General features: G+C 46.1%; 1 long non-coding RNA gene and 1 other non-coding gene across 2 annotated transcripts in view; both read right to left on the reverse strand.

The window, feature by feature from the left end:
- LOC128059406 (uncharacterized) overlaps positions 1 to 11,052 on the reverse strand; it is a 63,110-nt gene extending 52,058 nt beyond the window's left edge. The window contains exon 1 of the long non-coding RNA XR_008200592.1: positions 10,914 to 11,052. This is a non-coding gene — a long non-coding RNA (uncharacterized LOC128059406). The remainder of the gene's footprint in view (positions 1 to 10,913) is intronic.
- Positions 11,053 to 14,070: 3,018 nt separating this feature from the next.
- On the reverse strand, positions 14,071 to 14,177 carry LOC128059705 (U6 spliceosomal RNA). The gene has a single exon (XR_008200630.1). It is a non-coding gene; the product is annotated as a U6 spliceosomal RNA (small nuclear RNA).
- Between the last annotated feature and the right edge of the window lie 624 nt (positions 14,178 to 14,801).

Genomic DNA, 14,801 nt, shown 5'->3' on the forward strand with positions numbered 1-14,801 from the left:
CAATAACATGGGATTAGCAGTGCCTACCCCGTAGGACTGTTGTAATCACTGAAATATAGGGACGTTTAGAAGAAAACCTTGAAAGGGTTGGGTTTCCTCAGCCTGAGTTCCTGTAGGAAACAGATGGCCCATTCAAAGTATGAAAATTTGAGGAAAGTGCAGCAGCAGGACTGTTTTAAAAATGTATAGGCAAGGTGTAGGAAAGTCACAAAAGATGGCGCAATACCCTATTTACAATAGCCAAGACATGAAAGCAAACTAGATGTCCATCAGCCAATGAATGGATAGAGAAGACATGGTGTGTATATGTGTGTGTGTGTGTGTGTACACACACACAAAGGACTATTACTCAGCTTTAAAAAGAATATAATGATGCCATTTGCAGCGACATGGATGAACCTAGAGATTATCATACTAAGGAGAACAAATATTGTATGACATCATTCATATGTGGAATCTAAAACATGATACAAACCAAAGTATTTACAAAACAGAGAAAGACACACATTTAGAAAACAAACTGCAAACTTTTGGTTGCCAAAGGGGAAAAGGTGGGATATAAATTAGGAGTTTGGCATTAATAGCTACACTTCCATATACAAAACAGATGAACAACGTGGACTACTGTATAGCATGGGGGACTATATTCAATATCTTGTAATAATCTATAATGGAAAAGAATCTGAAAAACAACAAATATATATATATATATTCAGTTTTATATATGTATATACAATTTTATCACATAGCTGCACACTTGAAACTAATACAACATCATAAATCAATTATGCTTCAAAAAAAAAAAAAGAGTGCAATACTCTGGGGAAACCAGCTTCAGGCCTGAAGGTTTGGTTAAAGGCAAGTTTCCTGGGGCCTGGAGACAGAATGTTGTGTCAAGGGAGCTACAGGAGAGGTGCTGAGACCTTCACAGAGATGGGCCAGTTCTTGGTGACCGTTGGCAATGACGCCACGGGTAAGAGAGTCTGTTAAGGTCACAGGACGCGATCCAGGGAACAGAGTGAGAAGGATGGAGCGAGGATCTGGGGGTGAACTGAACATACCCACCAGGCTTTGTAAGTGTTGTTTCACTTCTTTTCCTCTTTCTGAGAGTGCGGACAAGAAGGTATCTTTCCCATGGAAGAAAAAGGACACAGAGAGCTATTACTAGTCTCTGAAAGACACCTTGTATGTGAGTTCTGTAGTTTATGACACTTCACAGATATAGCTCTGCAGTTGGAAACAAACACATCAATCTTTATTAAAGGGTGATGGGAGGGGCACAAATGTCTAGCGGCTGATTCTCCAAGAGAGTGAACGATACAGAGAGCTTGTTATGCTGGTCAGATATAAACAGGAGCTCTTGTTTCAACAGTGGCTTTTCAAGTTTGCCTGTTGGCATGAAGCTAACTCTGGCAGAGGGTATCACATAAACAGGCCACATGCTCAAGCATGTAGGCCAGTCGCTACTTGCTGGACACGTCTTTACCCTCTAGCCCACGGCCCACAGTGAGCCGACAAAGCTGTTGGCAGAGCATCATTTCAGAGGCTGTGTTAGGGGCTACTTGGATCTACTTCAAAATGAGTTGAAGGCCGCTGTTCTTTAGAAAAGAGTGTTTTGTCATCACTGGTGGTACAAGCAAATATTTGATTCATTCCACTTGTAAAGTGTCTGGCCTTTGGATACATAACTCTCTTCTAAAATAAATAAAAAAAATCCTTTTCCTTTGCCTACCATAGTGGGCTGAATAGTAGCCCCCCTCCCCCCAACCAAATACATCCATGTCTTAATCCTCAGAACCTGGGCATGTTACCTTATTTGGAAAAAGGGTCTTTGTAGATGTAATTAAGGTAAAAGACACTGAGATGAGAAGATCATTCTGGATTGTCTGAGTGGACCCTAAATCCAATGCCAAGAATCCTTATAAGAGACATACAGAGGAGAGACACAATGAAGAGAAGTCTATACGAAGATGGGGGAAGAGACTGGGGCGGTGTGGCCATAGCCAAGAACGCCAGCAGGCACTGGACGTTGGAGGAGGCATGGACTGGACTCTCCCCTGGTGTCCTTGTAGGGAGTATGATCCTGACTGTGGACTTCAGGCCTCCAGCATTGTGACAGAATGAATTTCCGTTTCTGCAAGCCAACAAGTTTGCTTATTTGTTGCATATTTGTTATGTAATATTTGTTGCAGTGGCCCTGGAAACGGATGCATTTGCTTTGTAACCATCTGTGCTGACGCCTTGATCACTGAGCAGACTGAATCCCAGCAGCCTGGAGAGTTATAGAGCTAGCGCAGGATGAACATCGCAAATGTATTTTTATGAAGATCATGAGAAGCCATCCCAAACCCAAGAAAGCTGTGTTGTCTAATTTACACCTTAACCAGTTGCAATGGAATGTCCTTAAGTTGAATGAGAGGCAGAAGGAAGTCACTGGAGGAAGGAATCAAGTGTCCTGGATTCTATTAATATCACTGGCTTTAGTATTCACTGGCTAGTTGCCCTTGGAAAAGTCATTCCAGTAGTCCCGGCCGAGGTTTTCTTATGTTTAAAATAATTGTCCTACCTACTTCACAGTGTTGGCAAGAAGGTTAGATTATTTCAGTGCTTTGAAACAGTAAAGTGCTATCCATTAAAATGAAAAGTGGTATATGATGCATTTCATGATTCGTAATAAACACAACATATACTTGCTAAGCTAAGTTAGATCTTACTAATTCAGAATTTGCCATGATTTGGAAAAGGGCTGCATCTGAGATAGGAAATCAGGGTTTTAGCCTTGGCTCTAAAGACTGAAGAGCCAAGTAACCGTGGACAAAGTATTGAACGTTTTACGGACACAGTTTTTGTAGTTGTTAAGTGAAGGAGTTTGACTGGATAATCTCTGAAGTCACTCCCATATCTCTTATTCTATAGAATTTGAAGAAAATTATGATTACCTAGATGGTTCTTGCCCTTGTTAAATTTGTTCCTTCTTGTGGATTAAACTCACTAAATTCTGTTGATCCTGAGCTTGTCTACTGAGACTCAGATTTGTATAACCAAAGGTCTGGATGTCAACAGTAGAGCAGCTGAGAAACTCTGAATGTAAAGGAAAGGCAAAACAAAACTTGCTTACAGAAGAAAAAAAGAAAGAAAAGAAGAGAAAAGAAAATAGAATTTCTTGGCTCACTTACTTGGAAAGTCTATGAATAGAATTAGTTTCAGCTATAGCTAGACTCATGACTTAAATAATGTCATCTGGATTTGCTTTCCATCTCTAGCTCTGTTCTGCACAGAGTTGGCTCCGTTCTGCAACTTCACATGGTGCGATAGTGCAGTTGCGTTATCTCTTAGTTACAGTTATCAAGGGAAAATAGAAGGGTTTTCTCAGGTGCATAGCAAAAATCTCACTGCATCTCGTTGACTCCAGTTGGCTGAAATGTCTAGTTCTGAAGCAATCACTTGATGAGAAGGCATTCAGAGTGATAAATGGCTTAGATCTGGGTCATGTGATTGCTAAGCCAGAAACATAGTCCCAGTATGCTGGAGCCAGTTGACTATAACAGTCTAGTAGTTTTCCGAGTTGGTTGTTAAACTGTGTGACCATAAAATTGGAAAAGATGGGAGTAGTCACAGCACAGATTGGGGCTGTGTTTGTTTATTTTGGAGAGCTCATTTACCAGCATCACGAGGGATAGCTCAGCCCAAGCAGTGGAGGTAAGGGTAGGATCACCTTGCCAAAAGGAGGCTGTTATCAAAGTAAGGCAAAAAGGAACACTGCAGGGGCAAAGAAAAAAAAAAAAAAAAAGGAGGCTGTTATCAAAGTAAGGCAAAAATGAACACTGCAGGGGCAAAGGAAAAAAACAACTCTTCACTCACTAAAACTGGAGGCTTAAACTCGAAATAGAGTGTTGAATTGACTCTTGTTCCTCAATCTGCTTTGTGTCGTGGATTTTCCATCTTGACTGGTAACCATCATTCCAATTGGACACTCATATTAACTAATTAAAATATGACATTTAATTTTTGAATGCTTGTATTTCTCACTTAACAGAATTTTGCTTCCTTAGTCTTTAAAAAACCCATCTCCCCCTCAATTGCTTCTGCCAGTTACTCTCAGCTAGAGTTGCTTTGACCTCTCTGGGCTATTTCAGGGCTCTTCTTGTCTGCCTGCCTTCAGTCTTACCTTTCTTGATCCGTCCAGTATGTCGCCAGCAGACTGATCTATCTAAATAAGTCTGACCCAGTTGTCGCTTCTTCCTAAATTTCTTTCCATTCCATGATAGATAAGGTCTGTGATGGCTTTAAACACGTTCACAAGTTCTTCCTCCTTGAAGAGGTAGAGCCTAATTCTCTGGCCTTGAGCATGGGCTCAAAGAAGAGAGTGTAATAGAAGTGATGGTGTGACCTATGACTAGGTCACAGAAGGAGCTGTGGCTTCCTCCTTGCCCTCTGTCTTGGCTGCCCCGCTCTAGGAGAAGCCAGCCCTCATCCTGTGAGACCACTCATGCAGCAGTAAGGTGGGGTCCACGCAGCAAAAAGCTGAAGCTTCCTGCCAGCAACAGTCTTGGAAGCAGAGTCTCCAGCCTCAGTGGAGAGTTTCAGTCCAGGCTGATGTCGTGACTGAAACCTCAGGTGAGATTCTGAGCCAGAACCACCCGCGTCACTCCTGAGTTCCTAACCTGTTGAAACTCTGAGAAAGCAACTGATTTTCATTTTAATTTGTTAAATTCTTTTTTGTTGTTGCTGTTTAAATTGGAGGACATTGCTTGGCAGTGCTGTGTTGGTCTCTGCCAACAATAACACAGACCAGCTGTGAGGGTGCCGTGTCTCCTCCCTCTTGTCCCTCCCCCTCCACACCCTCTAACCCTTCTGGGCTGTTACAGAACCATGGACAGGCTGGATTCCCCATGTTTCATAGAAGCTCCCCAATAGCTATCTGTTTCACACTTGGCAGGGCACATATGGGCTTCTCACGTGGCACTAGTGGTAGAGAGCCCTCTTGCCAATGCAGGAGACATAAGACACGTGGGTTCAACCCCTGGGTTGGGAAGACCCCCTGGAGGAGGGCATGGCAACCCACTCCAGTATTCCCTCCTGGAGACCCCCATGGACAGAGGAGCCTGTCAGGCTACATTCCATGGGGTCACAAAGAGTCGGACGCGACTGAAGTGACGTAGTGCACGCGTGCACACACACAGTGCGCACATGTCCATACTACCCTCTCAGCTCACCCCACCCTCTCCTTCCCGAAACTGTTAAATTCTGAGTGTAACAATAGATTGTTTGTTCTCAGCCTAACACTTTGTTTTTTCTCCACCACTGAAGTTACACATCACAACACCACATGGGTTTGTCTTCCTCATTATAATTTGAGCTTCCTGAGAGCAGGCATCGTAACTCCAAGCACACCGCTGTATCCCTGAGCAGTAGATTGTATTTCACGAAGATGGCTGCAATGATAGCTCCTGTTTCAAGCACTCTTCCAGAACCTTACCCCTTCCAGAGCTGGATTCCATGTCTCGTCCCTTTGGGCCTGGATGGAACTTTGTGACTCTAAAACAATAGAGCTGAAAGGATGCCCTGTTACTTCCAAGGGTAGGTCATCCTGATGCCACGCACGTTTGCTTCTTTCCTTCAGACACTTGTTCTTGGAGTCCAGGCACTGTGCTGTGGGGAAACTCAAGCTATCTGCAGAAATGGCACGGGGAGAGGAAGCGAGGGGCCCAGCCCACAGCTGGAGCTCAGCTCCCAGACGACAGCCAGTGCCCACTAGCCGCGTGAGTGGACCGTCCTGGAAATCGATCTCCCAGCCCCTAGTTGAGTTTCCCAAGCCAGCGTCCCCTGGATCAGAGATGAGCCACCCCTGCTGAGCTCGGCTCAAATTGCAGTTCTGTGAAGAAGATAAATGATTGTGATTGCTTAAGCCACTAGGTTTTAGGATGATCTGCTATGCAGCAGTATGTAATGGGAACATCCAGCACAGGGTATCTGTGAAATCACAGGCATTTGACAAGTATTTGTAAACTGGCCGATGATTCTAGTTTCCTTATACAGCTGCTTTCTGGGCACATTAATACTCTTGTTCTTCTTTAAACAGATCTTGAACTCATCTGACTTGGGATTTGTGTTCAACCTATTCCTTCTGCTGTGAGTTGCCTCCCTCCTTTCCTGCTACATTTACCTGCTCAAGTATTACACTTCTGAAAAAAAATTCAGTTGGATATTCCTTTTTTTATTCCCTCTCCTCCATCCTTTTAATAAATATGTCATGAATGTCTTCTCAAAACCCAGGATATGGAGCAATATGGGCCAAATCCCCATCCCCTTGGAGCTTTACATTTCAATGGGGGATCCAGTCAATAAATAAATATGTAATCAAAAATCATAGCATGCGATTCATGTCTTAAAGGAGTTAGATAGTGTGCAGCAACAGAAAATGACGGTGGAGGTGGGAGGGGCAGGAATGAGGCCCTATTTTAGATGGAAGGTTCAGGGAGGAGATGATATTTGAGATCAGAACAATAAGAGGAAAGAAGTCCAGAAGAAAAGACCATGGCAGTCTGGGCAGAGAAAACAGTAAGTGCAAAGCCATGAGCTGGGATAAAGAATGTTTCCTGTTGGATAAAATAAAGGTGGTATTTATGGCTTCTGCCTAATGACTGGAGAGAAGACGCTGACTAAAAGAGGTGGGAAAGCTAAGCAGGCACCAGATATTTATGCTTAGCATCAGGGAAAGGAATTTAGATTTAATTCTAAATACATATGCTAAGTCGAATCAGTCATATCCAATTCTTTGTGATCCTATGGACTGTGGTCTACCAGCTCCTCCGTCCACGGGATTCTCCAGGCACGAACACTGGAGCAGGTTGCCATTTTCTCCTTCAGTGGATCTTCCCAACCCAGGGAGCAAACCCATGTCTCACGTCTCCTGCATTGGCAGGCGGGTTCTTCACCTCTAGCTCCACCTGGGAAGCCCAGCTCTAAATACAAAGATAAGTACTGAGAGACTGTGAAGTGGGAGAGTGCCAGCACCTGCTTTGGACTTTAAGCTTACTCTTGCTGCTATGCAGAGAATGGGTTTTAGGTCAGCTGGAAGGGGTGCAGGGGTCAGTAGGGAAACCTAAACAGACATGAGATGGTGGTGCCTTGGGTTAGGGTAGTAGCAGCAGACAGACAGAGAAAAAGGACGTTTCGGCATAAAGTTTGTGATTCTAACATACAGGACTTGTTGGCGACTTGGATGTGGGAGCTGAAGGGGAAAGAGGGTTTCTGGCTTTGGTAAGAGGTTTGAACAAGGCAGTGGGGGCCGTGGGAGGGTCAGCAAGGCAGGGCGCGCTCTGTTTCCTTCTCAAGCTTCTCCAGATGCCTCCTCATGGGTTAGTCTCTCTCTCCTCTGTGTATTCAATCCTGGTTTTGGCTCTTATAGGGGAGGCAACACCAGGTATGGGTTAAAACATAAGGAATTTTGAGGGCTGAACTGATGTGGGTTAGTTTGGGTTCCACCTCTGCTTATATGAGGCGTGAAAGTTGGAAAAGCCCATTTGTCTCTGTGGCCTCAGCTTCTCCAAAGGTGGGTAGCATCTATGTTACAGGCTTGTGGGGTTCATTAAATGAAACCCTCAAAGAGAAAGATATACATGAGGAAGTTTAGGGAGAAGACTGAGACTTCCTTTAGCTTTAAATTCCCGTAATAGTTAATTCTAACATCTGTGGAGCACCACCATGTGCCTGATACTGGGTGTTATAACAACTGTGCGATGTAGCTATTTGCATCATCCTCCTTTACAAGTAAACACACACAGGCAAGGGCTTCCCAGGTGGTTCAGTGGTAAAGAATCCACCTGCAAATTCAGGAGATGCAGGAGATGCGAGTTCAATCCCTGGGTCAGGAAGATCCCCTGGAGGAGGACATGGCAACCCACTCTCGTGTTCTTGCCTAGAGAATCCCAAGGACAGAGGAGCCTGGAGGGCTTCAGTCCACGGTGGTCTCCAAGAGTGGGACATGAGACAGTAGGCATGCACACACACACAGGCACAAAGAGCCTGAAAACCTACTCAAGGCCACACTGCAGCACCGGCATAGATTGTGCTTCTGTGTCCCTCTTTCTCCCCGGTTTTCTCAGACAGCAGGGAGTGTGTGTGTCTTGCTCAGAACTCTCTTCTCTGTCCCTGGCACATTGCAGAAAGCAATTTCACGTACACTGTGTGGGTGAACTTTCAGGCACTGAGTCACGTCTCAAAGTCTGGGTCTTGACAAGACAGAAGTCAGAGTTCTGGGGCACTGTTTTTACTGGAGTAGGCCCACCCAGTTGAGCTGGGAGAGTCCTGAGCCAGACTAGCTCGGAAGGCTGGTGAAACCCACAGGGAGATCAGATCCGCACGGGTCAGCCCCAGCTGCCGAGTCCACTGCATGGCACAGTGCAGCCTTTATCAACAAGATGACGTGGGGGATGGTGCGTTCTAACTACCCAGGAGAACTGGCAGCGCCTTTGATTAACCCCTTTCAAAAGCTCTGTAAAATGCAGTGGCTGCTGCGCCCTGGTCAGGACTGTGCAGTGAATACGATTTGTGTCTTGAAGCTGAAACGCTGCTGAGCCTCCGATCTTACAGTGGGGTCCATGCTCTGTTCTAAACATGGTTACTTTGGAGGGAGCGTGTGGAGGAGATTGGGCTAAACATACTCTGAGATGAGGTGCTACCTTGAGATGCTCATTTTAAAATCACATAGTGACAGGGACTCATGTTACTTCAGAACTGACACCACCCCTAAAAAAAGAGTGATGGAAAAAGGGAAAATTAGTGAAGGATTCTGGTCAAAGTCTTAAGGCTTCCTGTAAATATCAGCTTAATCTCTCCCATAAGAAGACTGGAAAATGATGTTTGCGTATCAGAGCTGTGCTTGCTCTGTGTGGTTTAGCACACGCAGCTTCCCCCCTACTGGTCTGCAGAGTAAGAAAGAAGACAAAGGCAGGGAGCAGTCCTGGGTGAGGGAAGGGTTGAGAAGGGATTGTTTTATATCCTTTAAAGGGCGTCTTGAGTGGATTTACCCGGAGAGCAAAGTGCACTGTGATAGAAGGGGACATGATGTGATTCCAGCAGGCACACTGAGAAGGTCCTTCTGCCAAAAATAGACCCACCTGCTTGTGAATGTCTGGCATTCCTTTGACTGGGGACAATGCCAGAAAGGCCAGCTGTTAGCTCAGATACTCCTCCCATGGGCTGGCTGAGACCTGACATTCCAGCCTTGAACTTAAGGCTAAATTTTCCTCCACAATCTACCGCAAAGCACGTGTTCCCCTCTCCACCCTCCTCAACTCTAAAATAAAGGTGTTAATAGCTGTTTACACCGCAGTATGAATTATACAGATTTGAGCAAAGAGCAGAAATCATGAAGCAGGAGAATCCTTGGTCTGCTCTTCCCCACTTAACTCTTGTGACTTTGGTCAAATCCTTAACTGCTTAAGCAATCATTTGCTCTTCTATAAAATAAGACTAAGCCAAAGCATGGGGCTTCTCAGGTGGCACAGTGGTAAAGAATCCACCTGCCAATGCAGGAGGCACCAGAGACACAGGTTTGATCCCTGGGTTGGGAAGATCCCCTGGAGGAAGATTCTTGCCTGGGAAATCCCATGGACAGAGGAACCTGGTGGGATTCAGTTCATGGGGTCACAAAGAGTTGGACACAAACTGACAGACTGAGCACACTCACAGAAGGCAAAGCAGCGGGATCCTTGGAAGGGCAAAATGAGAGAGATGGAGAGAACCGACCAGCAAGAGGCTAGGCATGACCCGGATGTCTGTCAAAGGGGGGCAAATGAAGCTTGGCGCAGCCACGCAATGCCGTACTATGCATCTGTGACAGGGAACCAGGAAGCCCTCTACACCCCAGTGTACAGTGGGCTGGGGACTATTTTGAAGTAACAGAAACAAAATGCATCATGGAACTTGCACAATGTTGTAGTTTAGATAAGAAAGGGGAAGACATAGTAAATACACACTTATGTATAATTTCTGTAGCTGGATAAACCAAAAATTAATTTAAAAATGGGATGGAGGGAACAAGGAAGTAGAGGATATGAAAGGGATATAGATTTCTTTATGAAACAATCTGTTCTTTGACTTTGGAATCATGTAAATAGTTCACCTAATTAAAAGCAAAGAGAAAAGCACACCAAAACACAAGTCCGAAAACTTTAAAATAAACTGGAAAAAGTGAACCTAACTTTATATCAACTCTCTGGCATATCAGTCTCAAGAACTATAGCAAATGATTTTGAAACACATATTTAGACTGTACATCCCTAGAGAGATATATTCTAAGGACAAAAAGAAGTACAAGATCTCTTACCCAAATAAATGTTTTTACAAAACATATAGCCTCACAGACACAGAGAACAGGCTTGTGGTTGCCAAGGGGGTGGGGGTTCATATAAATGTGTTAAGTCAACAGGGATACACCTTAAATTTACACAATGTTATATGTCAATGAAATCTCAATAAAGCTGGATAAAAAATTCCCTCCATTCTGGTGACTCCATTCCAGTCATCAATATCTGACAAAACCATTAATTGAAGACCTTTGAGGAATTTTACGATGGAAGTAGGCATGTGATGCTCAAAACAAAGCAAATAGCAGATTCCACGTATCTGCGTTAATATATGGTATTTTTCTCCTGACTCAGCTTGGTGCTCCGTGGTGCCTTAGATGGGTGAGACGCGGGGTGGGTGAGAGGGAGGGCCGAGAGAGGGTATGTGTACCTACAGCTGGTTCACGTTGCTGCACGGCAGAGACTAACACAACATTGTCAAACAACTACGCACCCCCCAAAACAAACAAACGACCAAACAGCAGGCAGCGTTTTGCAAGTGACGAGGCTGTAGCACAGAAGAGGCTGCCTCCCCAGTAAACACAGACGTGAGCTGCTCACCACTGTGGATGGAGGCAGAGCGCAGCGGCAGACTTGGGGGTTTGGCGGCAGGTAGGATCCACGTCTCCCCAGCTCCCACTCTTTTGATTCTCCCCTCCACTGAACTGCACGGGCCCAGGTGGGAACTGCCTGGGCCTGCGCTGGCGGAGAGGGACAGGTGCCTGGGCTGAGTGCAGAGCCCTCAGCGGGTGGCGCTGTCTCTCCTGCTCGGCCACACCCTGCTCTGGCGGGGGAGAGAGTCTTGGTCTCGGCCCTGGCATTTCTCCACTTCCCCGCTTAGTAGCTGTGGTGCCGTGGGTCTGTGAGCCTTGGCTTCCTCTACTGTGGAAGGAGGGTGATAAGATGGTGTCCTTGGCAGAATCAGGTGAGGTGGTAATTCAAGCGCCCGGCACAGCCAGTGCCCGAGAGCTCAGCCCATGGCCACAGACGCCATGGGTCTGCACCAGGGATGCGGCCTTGCTCCTGAGGAGGCTCAGTCTGCACGCTCCTGTCTTGCTCAGGAAGATTGTGATTAGAGCTGAACGCTGACCAAGACTCGGCTCAGTGAAGTCGCAGTTACCAATTTTGCTCTTAGATAAATCAGTTTTTCTTTTCTTACACTGGCTGTTTTACTTCTTTAAAGGGGCCTGAGTTTTATTAGTTTCAGTGTTATACTTTTGAAAATGTCCCTCTTCTCTTGGGCATCGCCCTTGGCTCCACGCAAAGGGAGTGCATTTAAGTCCTGCTCAGTGTTACTCAGGTGAAACGTTCACCAAATGTACCCTTGATTTGCCTAAAATACTTGCCTCATCTTAAATCAGAGTCATGATGACCTGCAAGACCAGAGTTGCTGCAGTATGTTTTTATGCCTCCATCACTTAACCTGCGGGCTTCCCAGGTGGCGCAGTGGTAGGGAATCTGCCTGCCAATACAGGAGACACAGGAGGCGTGGGCTCCACCCCTGGGTGGAGAAGACCCCTTGGAGGAGGCAGTGGCGACCCACTCCAGTACTCTTGCCTGGAGAACCCCATGCACTAAAGAGCCTGGCAGGCTACAGTCCAGGGCTTCGAAAAGCGACGGACACGACTGAGTGACTGAGTAAACTCAGAATCTTACTTTAACAGGCTTGCAGTACAGCAAGGAGGGGCACAGACAGTGTCCTGTCCTTCAGGGGACATTGTTCTGTCGCTCTTCATTCCCACTTGCTGGACACCCAGAGGCAGTTTCTCCAAGTGGCCATCAGATAGGGAACAACGGAGGGAAATGAACCTTTAAGCTATTGAAAGGCTCTATCACGGTACTTACTCGTCCTTCCACTGTGTAAACCACCTTCCTTTCCCAAGCGCAGCCCTGCTCTGCCTTGCTGCTGCTGCTGCTGCTAAGTCGCTTCAGTCGTGTCCGACTCTGTGCGACCCCGTAGACGGCAGCCCACCAGGCTCCCCCGTCCCTGGGATTCTCCAGGCAAGAACACTGGAGTTGGGTGCCATTTCCTTCTCCAATGCATGAAAGTGAAAAGTGAAAGGGAAGCCGCTCAGTCGTGTCCGGCTCTTCGCGACCCCATGGACTGCGGCCCCCCCAGGCCCCTCGGTCCATGGGATTTTCCAGGCAGGAGGACTGGAGTGGGGTGCCACTGCGAACAAAACGCAGCCTGGATTGCATGGTTACTTTTCCACTGCTGCCATCTAATGGCGATGTGTGGTAATGCATGGTGAAGTGAGGATCTGGGCTTTTGTTTTGTTCCCGTTCCCTGGAACACAGGTAGACCTGGACTCAGGTCAGGGAGCCAGCTCTCATGGGGGTCGGTAGCCTAGGTGGAATTATTTAATTTTTTTTACCCTATCGGAGAATCGGTTCGTCTTGGACGCATCGATGCTGGAATCTGTTTGTGCCATTTCTGTTAGAATTTGTCTGCGTATTTTGTGTTTTGTTGTTATACAGCTTACAAAAATAGGAAATATTTCCTCTATCTTGCTCATTATCTTTGGGGTGCACGTTAGATATGTTAAGATCAGAAGAGCAATGGCATCTGAACGGCTCACAAACAATCTGGCCAGCAGAAGTGCTTTACGAAGGAGAGGAACACTCTGATAATGAACATCCCAGGGTGGGGGAGGGGGTCTCACTTGGACTAGAGGTGTCTGATTCTAATTTCCCCTACTAGAGCACTGGAGAAGGATGGCAACTCACTCCAGTATTCTTGCCTGGAGAATTTCACGGACGGAGGAGCCTGGCAGGCTACAGTCCATGAGGTCGCAGGGTCAGACAGAACTAAACGACTAACACTTTACTTCATATGTATATGTGTGCATGTGTGTGCACGCTTGTGTGCTTAGTGGCTCAGCTGTGACCGACTCTTTGTGACACCATGGACTGTAACCTGCTAGGCACCTCTGTCCATGGGGATTCTCCAGGCAAGAATACTGGAGTGGATTGACATGCCCTCCTCCAGGGGAATCTTCCCAACCCAGGGATCAAACCCAGGTCTCCCACATTGCAGGCAGATTTTTTACCAGCTGAGCCACACAGTGTCAGACTTTATTTTCTTGGGCTCCAGAATCACTGCAACCATGCAGATGGTGACTGCAGCCATGGAATTAAAAGACGTTTGCTCCTTGGAAGAAAAGCTGTGACCAACCTAGACAGCATATTAAAAAGCAGAGACATTACTTTGCCAACAAAGGTCTGTCTAGTCAAAGCCATGGTTTTCTGCAGTAGTCATGCATGGATGTGAGAGTTGGACTATAAAGAAAGCTGAGCACTGAAGAATTGATGCTTTTGAACTGTGGTTCTGGAGAAGACTCTTGAGAGTCCCTTGGACTGCAAAGAGTTCAAAACAGTCAACCCTGAAGGAAATCAGTCCTGAATATTCATTGGAAGGACTGATGCTGAAGCTGAAACTCCAATACTTTGGCCACCTGTTGCCAAGAACTGACTCATTGGAAAAGACCCTGATGCCAGGAAAGATTGAAGGTGGGAAGAGAAGGGGACGACAGGAGATGAGATGATTGGATGGCATCACTGACACAATGGACATGAGTTTGAGTAGGTTCCAGGAGTTGGGGATGGACAGGGAGGCCTGGCGTGCTGCAGTCCATGGGGTTGCAGAGAGTCAGACACGACTGAGCGACTGAACTGGACTGAGCCACCACATATATGTATATGTTCTTCTGCAGATTGTACGAATGTGGGGCACCTCACACATGCGCCTGTCAACCTTGCTCAGAGGCTTTGCCAACCTTCTGTATATTGTTCCAGTTTTACTGTACGTGCTCCTGACTCCAGCTTCCAACGTATATTCTTTAAAGTAACCCTACCCCTTCTAAAGGAAGCTCAAGGCATGCTTTCTGTGCACGTAATGTCGATGTTGGGCTAGAGCATATCTTTTCTTCAGTTGACATTCTGTATCCATTGTGGGGATCTTGCCCACTTTCTTTTTATTTTTTAAAATATCTCTTTTTATTTATTTGGCTGTACCAGATCTTAACTGCTACATGCAAACTCTAGGCCTGGCATGTGGGCTCTTAATTCTTTGGCCAGGGATAGAACTTGGGCCCCCTGCACTGAGACCTTGGAGTCTTAACTACTGGACTACCAGGGAAATCCCTCTTGCCCACTATTCATGTGATCCAACATGATCACTTGGCTCTTTCTGAGTCCAGAGAGGGAAAGAATAATACCTTAGTTTAGCCGAATATAAAACATTAATAAATGCTTTTGAATTTGCCAGCATCAGTTGGATCATCGAAAAAGCAAGAGAGTGGCAGAAAAACATCTACTTTTGCTTTATTGATTACCCCAAAGCCTTTGACTGTGTGGCTCACACAAACTGTGGACAATTCTTCAAGAGATGGGAATACCAGACCACCTGACCTGCCTCCTGAGAAATCTGTATGCAGGTCAAGAAGTAAC

Source organism: Budorcas taxicolor, chromosome 14, assembly GCF_023091745.1.
Source record: "Budorcas taxicolor isolate Tak-1 chromosome 14, Takin1.1, whole genome shotgun sequence".
Lineage (NCBI taxonomy): Eukaryota > Metazoa > Chordata > Mammalia > Artiodactyla > Bovidae > Budorcas > Budorcas taxicolor.